Source organism: Nothobranchius furzeri, chromosome 13 (assembly GCF_043380555.1).
Source record: "Nothobranchius furzeri strain GRZ-AD chromosome 13, NfurGRZ-RIMD1, whole genome shotgun sequence".
Lineage (NCBI taxonomy): Eukaryota > Metazoa > Chordata > Actinopteri > Cyprinodontiformes > Nothobranchiidae > Nothobranchius > Nothobranchius furzeri.
In genome coordinates this window covers 39,663,776-39,671,680 of record NC_091753.1, presented here as the reverse complement: position 1 = coordinate 39,671,680, position 7,905 = coordinate 39,663,776, and positions in this window count along the sequence as shown.

Genomic DNA, 7,905 nt, shown 5'->3' with positions numbered 1-7,905 from the left:
AAATAAAAAAGCTACAAAATGCTCATAAGTTTCTAACTTTTATCATTGTGTCAGGCTTTAAAGGGTCAACTACTGTATTACTAATGAGGAGAAGATATTTTTAAATTCCAATCAAGGTCTGCTCGGGAAGGTTTTACTACAAAGCAACTGATTGTTCTTCATTTGCTTCTACATAGTCAAAAATAAACTATTAAATTGTTTTTTCCTAATGGAAATGTTCCAGAAAAGTAGTTTAGAATAACTTTCTTTCTCCTGCTTCAACCCCCACAAACACGTCCGTGACATCAGACAAATGGTTCTGGACAACCAAAGGAACAATGTGTTTAGGAATGTAGAAAACATGCTAATACGAAGATGAATAAACAGTTCACTCTGAGAGAAAAGAAATAAAAATACAATCTATCACACAGATTTATCCCTTCTGATGAAATCTCACAGATTAGTGACACAAGCGGAGTGCCGAGATTTGCCTCTGCTGGAAGCAGCCTTAACAAGGAGCAGCTTTTCTCACTTCTGTGCTCCTGTAGGGTAAATTCAGGCAGATGGCCAAATCTCAGTTTACACTTATGAGTGAGTCACACATGAACATAGAGAAAACATGCAGAAGCATGCAGTCAAACAGCACCCAAATACCCAGAAATGTTGTTGGACGCACAGACATCTCATAAGGTAGCATTTCAGCCCAGTTCTGCTTCATGTTCCCCCATGTTGGTGATTAGATGTGAAATGGTTGCTAACAATTACAGAATAAATCTGCTGCTCTGTTTTTGTAGCTTCGCAAATCAATTTCTGCCTCATGTCGTGCATTAGAAACATTTAATAATGCAGGAAATTTGGTCAAATAAAGAGCCACATTTCTTTGTAAAGTCTTTCACTTCAGAGAGTGAAAATCACGTTCATGTGAGAAGCTGGCACCCACCATTAGGGTTGTGTTGACCTCAGACACAGATTGGAGCTGTAAGCTCTGCCAGTGCACAAATCCACCACAAACAACACGTGAGGTGTTCTGCAGCAAACACAGACCTATCTTGAAGCAGGAAGCTTCTGGCAAATAAAATAAATCTTATTCCTTTTTTTCCTTGCATGTAAACAGCAGAGACGCAAACTCCATCCATCGGCCTTGGAAGTGAATCAAATTTCACGCATCAACAGCCACTGCTTTAAAGTCTGCCCTATCTTATAAAGAATGGATGAAAGCATGACTGGTTAGGACCAAATAAAGCTTGTGTGACATCTTGAGTTTGACATTTAGGCTCATTCCCTAGCCAGCACTTGCACTAAAACTTGACATGCAGTCCTGTGTGTCGGAGGAGACAGAGATGAAGAGACAGACAGTGTTGGCATGACCGTCTGTTTAGAGGACAGCTGTGACAACAACTGCACCTCGAAAGGGACTACAAGAGAGATAAGTGAGAGAGGGATGAAGACAAGGGTGAGATATGGCTGCAAGGTGAGCTCACACCTCTCTACATAATCCAAAAGGGATTATTTGAAAGGAAACACATGTGGTTTTGCATGTATTTCTTCTTATCTGCAACGTTTATGATAAATCCATAAGTAACAAAGCTAATTCTGGCCTCCACAAAATTAAATCACATCACTGAACCAAATCCATGACTGTTGTCTTGGCTGTGGCTCAGGTGTCCGAGCGAGTTGTCCGTCTGCAGTATGGCATTTTGCTCCCCCAAATCCTCCATATGCTGAAGTGTCTTTGGATAAAACACTGAAGTTGCTGCTGACTGCAGGCCAGCACTTTGCACGGTTGCTGTACGTGAGTGTGCTCATGAACAGATAAATAAGATCTGTAAAGCAGTTTGTTACAGCTACAGAACAAAACAAACAAAAGAAACAGTACTGTGGCTACACAATGCATGAAAAATAAGCGTGTCTATTGTCAGTTAAATATAGTCCCCTTAGATGTAATTAGATGTATTCATCTTTAAAGAATGAATCAAGATCATTTATGGTTATAAATGTGGTTCAATGGAAGACAATTTTTTCAAAATTTTCAACTATTATTATTTATTTATTTTATTTTATTTTATTCCCGTGTCCTGTCTGGCTGTGAAGCAAACAGAATTAATGTCTGAATGCTGGTAAAAAGCCTTAGAGATTTACTCTCAGGTGGAGCATCAAAGCTTCTGCTTTTAATATCACGCCTGATACTTAAAACTTAATTCCGAACAGACACAGAAACAGAGGTGAAAGAGAAAGGAAGAGATGGGGTGGGGGGGTGGGGGGTGCCCACAAAAATAAAACAATCAATGAGGAACAAGTCTGCTTCTAGACCTGCAGAAGGAGATAAAAAGAAAAACAACACACAACAATACAACAGGTGCAAACAATCACTGCATCAACCTGATGGGGAAATATTAAATCAACATTGTTTTACTGAACAATCAAACGATAATAAATCACAGTGCATTGAGTGCCAACCACAGCCATAAGACATGTGTTGAACATGCCCATGCCATTTTTACATCTGCATGGCACAATTTTTTTTCCCTTTGCACACTGCAGCACACAACTTGCGCGCGCGCGCGCACACACACACACACACACACACACACACACACACACACACACACACACACAAGCACACACATACACACACACACACACACACACACACACACACACACACACACACACACACTCCATACGCAGTCACACACACACACACACACAGACTCCATACACACACACACACACACACACACACACACACACACACACACACACACACACACACACACACACACACACAGAGACCATACGCAGACGCACACACATAGATTCCATACGCAGTCACACAGATAAGTAGCCTAAGGCGTTTCATTGCACAATCAAAACACTGTTGGGCTTGTCTTGTTGTTGTTATTATTATTATTATTATTATTATTATTATTATTATTATTACTACTACTATTGTTTTTTATTTTATATTTTACATTATCATCATCAGCATTAATATTTTATATTAAAGTTGTTTTTTATTATTGTTTTTTTTACTACTATTATTATTATATTTAATGTTGCAAATGATAATAATGATTATAACAACACCCTTATTATTATTATTTACTATAAGATTAATATATGCGTTTAATTACTTATCTTATCTCATACACATGAAGGCGTCATATTATAGCTACTCACACACACATCTGTGGGTGCACTAAGGTTTGTCTCATGGAACGTACATGGGGCTGGCGCTAGAGAGAAGAGATTAAAAATTTTTGATCAGCTAAAGAGAGTGCAAGCAGACGTAATATTGTTACAAGAGACTCATAGATCTGCCACATCTGCAGATGAACTTAAAACACCTGAGTTTCCCAGCATGTTCTCTTCCTGCTATAACTCTAGGCAAAGAGGTGTAGCTATTTTAATACACAAAAACATAAATTTCACAGTATTGGACACAGTTTCTGATCCAGAGGGTAGATTTATAATGTTAAAAATATCTATACAGAACCAACGCTTATGTATCGTCAGCATATACTGTCCAAATATTGATGACCCTCCATTATTTCATAATTTTTTCTCTGTACTCTCCGAACACTTGGACTGTCCACTTATACTTGGAGGTGATTTTAATTTTTGGATGAATTCTTTAACAGACTGGCTCAGTACAGCTGGGACTCAGCGCAATTGGCAATCCACTAACATAGTTAAACAGTACATGAGTGATTATGGGCTTTGTGACGCATGGCGATCTCTTCATCCTAACCGTAGAGAATATACTTTTTTTTTCGCACGTCCATCACTCTCATTCACGTTTGGATTATTTTCTAGTCAGCAGCTCATTGTTGGCTGACATTTCAGACACTGAGATACACCCCATAGCTGTCAGCGACCATGCTCCGGTTTCTTTAACTCTGGTAAATAAAAAGACAATCCCACCAAGCAAAAACTGGAGGTTTAATACATCACTGCTTAAAGACGAAGGTTTTATAGAATTTTTTAAAAAGGAGTGGGCTTTATATTTAGAACATAATGACCTGCCTGGAACATCAGCATCTATTCTTTGGGAGGCAGGAAAGGCAGTGAGGAGAGGTAAAATAATCTCTTTCTCATCACAATAGAAAAAAAACGGAAAACAAACGTATTCAGGAGTTAGAAGAAATCATCAAGTCTTTGGAGGCGTCCACAGAAGAAGAGTCAATGAGCAAATTACGTAAATCTAAATTAGAACTTTATGGAATTATTGACAAAAAGACACAATTTTTAGCACAAAGACTATGAATAGAAAACTTTGAACATAGTAATAAATCAGGTAAATTCTTAGCTAGCCAAATAAAAATAAATAAAGAGAAAACTACCATATCTGCTGTTAAAGGCTCAACCGGGAATATAGTATATGATCCTGAAAGAATAAACAACACCTTCAGAGACTTTTACCAAACTTTGTACTCACCACAGATAAACCCATCAGAAAATGAGATCAATGAGTTCCTTGACAGGATAACACTTCCTAAATTATCAGACAGCCAAGTTACAGTCCTGGACTCGCCACTAACATCAGCAGAGCTCCAGGAAGCCCTTAAATCCATGACTAATAGGAAAGCTCCAGGTCCAGACGGGTTCCCAGTAGAATTCTACAAAGAATTCTGGATCATTCTGGCTCCAACATTTTTCAGAATGGTGAGGGAAATCGAAGAGAGCGGCAGATTACAACCAAACATGAATTCAGCCAATATTAGTCTCTTGTTAAAACCAGGCAAAGACCCGGCATTTCCTACCAGCTATCGCCCAATTTCTCTTATTAATGTTGATCTCAAAATAATTTTTAAAGCCCTGGCCAAAAGATTAGAGAAGGTAACCCCCTTCATAATACACCCTGACCAAACTGGTTTCATTAAGGGTAGACAATCACTCACAAATTCACGCAGATTACTTAATTTGATAGATTTCTCTTACAGTAGAAACATAGAAACTAGTATATTATCTCTAGATGCAGAAAAAGCTTTTGATAGAGTTAACTGGAAGTTCTTATTTGCAAATTTACATACATTTGGTTTTGGGAACTTCTTCATAAACTGGCTACAAACATTACAGGTGCTGGCCAGTAAATTAGAATATCATCAAAAGGTTGAAAATATTTCAGTAATTCCATTCAAAACGTGAAACTTGTACATTATATTCATGCAATGCACACAGACCAATGTATTTCCAATGTTCATTACATTTAAATTTGATATTCATAAGTGACAACTAATGAAAACTCCAAATTTGGTATCTCAAAAAATTAGAATATTCTGAAAAGGCTGAATATAGAAGACAACTGCTGCCACTCTAATCAGCTGATTTACTCAAAACACCTGCAAAGGCCTTTAAAAGGTCCCTCAGTCTTGTTTAGAAGGCACCACAATCATGGGGAAGACTTCTGACTTAACAGCTGTCCAAAAGACAATCATTGACACCTTGCACAAGGAGGGCAAGACACAAAAGGTGATTGCTAAAGAAGCTGGCTGTTCGCAGAGCTCTGTGTCCAAGCACATTAACAGACAGGCGAAGGGACGGAAAAAATGTGGTAGAAAAAAGTGTACAAGCTCTAGGGATAACCGCACCCTGCAGAGAATTGTGACGACAAACCCATTCAAAAATGTGGGGGAGATCCACAAAGAGTGGACTGCAGCTGGAGTCAGCGCTTCAAGAACCACCACGAGGAGACTCATGAAAGACATGGGATTCAGGTGTCGCATTCCGTGTGTCAAGCCACTCTTGAACAAGAAACAGCGCAAGAAGCGTCTCGCCTGGGCCAAGGACAAAAAGGACTGGACTGATGCTGAGTGGTCCAAAGTTATGTTTTCTGATGAAAGCAAGTTCTGCATTTCCTTTGGAAATCAAGGACCCAGAGTGTGGAGGAAGAGCGGAGAAGCACAGAATCCACGTTGCATGAGGTCCAGTGTAAAGTTTCCACCGTCAGTGATGGTGTGGGGTGCCATGTCATCTGCCGGTGTTGGCCCACTCTGTTTCCTGAGGTCCAGGGTCAATGCAGCCGTCTACCAGGAAGTTTTAGAGCACTTCATGCTTCCTGCTGCTGACCAACTTTATGGGGATGCAGACTTCACCTTTCAACAGGACTTGGCACCTGCACACAGTGCCAAAACCACCAGCACCTGGTTCAAGGACCATGGTATCCCTGTCCTTGATTGGCCAGCAAACTCGCCTGACCTTAACCCCATAGAAAATCTATGGGGTATTGTGAAGCGGAGGATGCAATACGCTAGACCCAACAATGCAGAGGAGCTGAAGACGACTATCAGAGCAACCTGGGCTCTCATAACACCTGAGCAGTGCCACAGACTGATCGAGTCCATGCCACGCCGCATTACTGCAGTTATTGAGGCAAAAGGAGCCCCGACTAAGTATTGAGTGCTATACATGCACATTCTTTTCATGTTCATTCTTTTCAGTTGGCCAACATTAGAGAAACAAACATTTTTTCATTGGCCTTTAGAATATTCTAATTTTCTGAGATACCAGATTTGATGTTTTCATTGGTTGTCACCTATAAATATCAAAATTAAACGTAATAAACATCGGAAATACATTGGTCTGTGTGCATTGCATGAATATAATGTACAAGTTTCACGTTTTGAATGGAATTACTGAAATATTTTCAACCTTTTGATGATATTCTAATTTACTGGCCAGCACCTGTATACAGTTCACCAACAGCACGTGTCAGGACGAACGACCAAATATCAGCTAGCTTCTGTCTTCAGAGGGGGACCAGGCAGGGATGCCCACTCTCCCCCTCACTATTTGCTATCTTTATTGAACCACTAGCAGCAGCAATTAGGCAAACAACAGATATTGAAGGGATAAAGTGTAAGAAAATAGAACATAAGATCAGTCTTTATGCAGATGATGTTTTACTCTTTCTCCAGAATTCTCAATCCTCTCTCTCCCAAGCAATAGAACTGATAAACTCTTTTTCCAGAGTTTCAGATTACTCTATAAACTGGTTAAAATCCACAGTTCAACCAATTAATTTCTCATTTGTCAATTTGCTTAATACACAATTGGAGTCAGGGAATATCACATACCTGGGAATTAATATCTCTCCCAAGTTAGCAGATCTAACCAAACTAAATTACATCCCACTTTTAAGGAAAGTGGAAGATGATCTTGCTAGATGGAAATGCTTACCAATATCACTCATGGGGAGAGTTGCTACAATTAAAATGATGGTCTTACCCAGAATAAATTACCTATTCTCGATGATCCCAAACAAACCTCCAGCTGACTGGTTTAAATCTCGGGACTCCTCAATTACTAAATTCCTTTGGCAGGATAACCCCCCACGAATTAGCTTAAAAACGCTTCAGAAGACCAAAGACAGAGGAGGACTGGATTTACCCAACTTTTATTATTATTTCTTAGCCAACAGGCTGCAATATATACCAAGATGGTTGCAAGATAACCCATTAGACGAGTCCTGGTTAGATATAGAACAGACACTTTGCAATACGATAGAGCTTTCAGACTTACCATTTATTAGCTCAAGCATAAGAAAACATGAAAGCTTCAAAAGTATTAGTATCAGCACTTCTCTGACAGCATGGTGGGAGTATCTTAAAATGACAGAGTCTTCACTAGTACCATGCAATCGCACACCTATCTGGAATAATCTTGACATTTTGCAAAACAACAAAATGATGAACCTTCCGGACTGGAAAAATAAAGGAATCCTATACCTGGAACACATATATGAAGGATTGGACTTCATTCCATTTAATCAAATAGTCTCCCAATTTGGAATGGATAAGAATAGCTTTTTAGAATATCACCAAATTAAATCTGTAGTCAAACAAAAATTTAAGCTCAATAAAATAGAATTACAAACATCACCAAGAGTATTAGACTTTTATAATCTCAAACCCCCCAAACTACTGT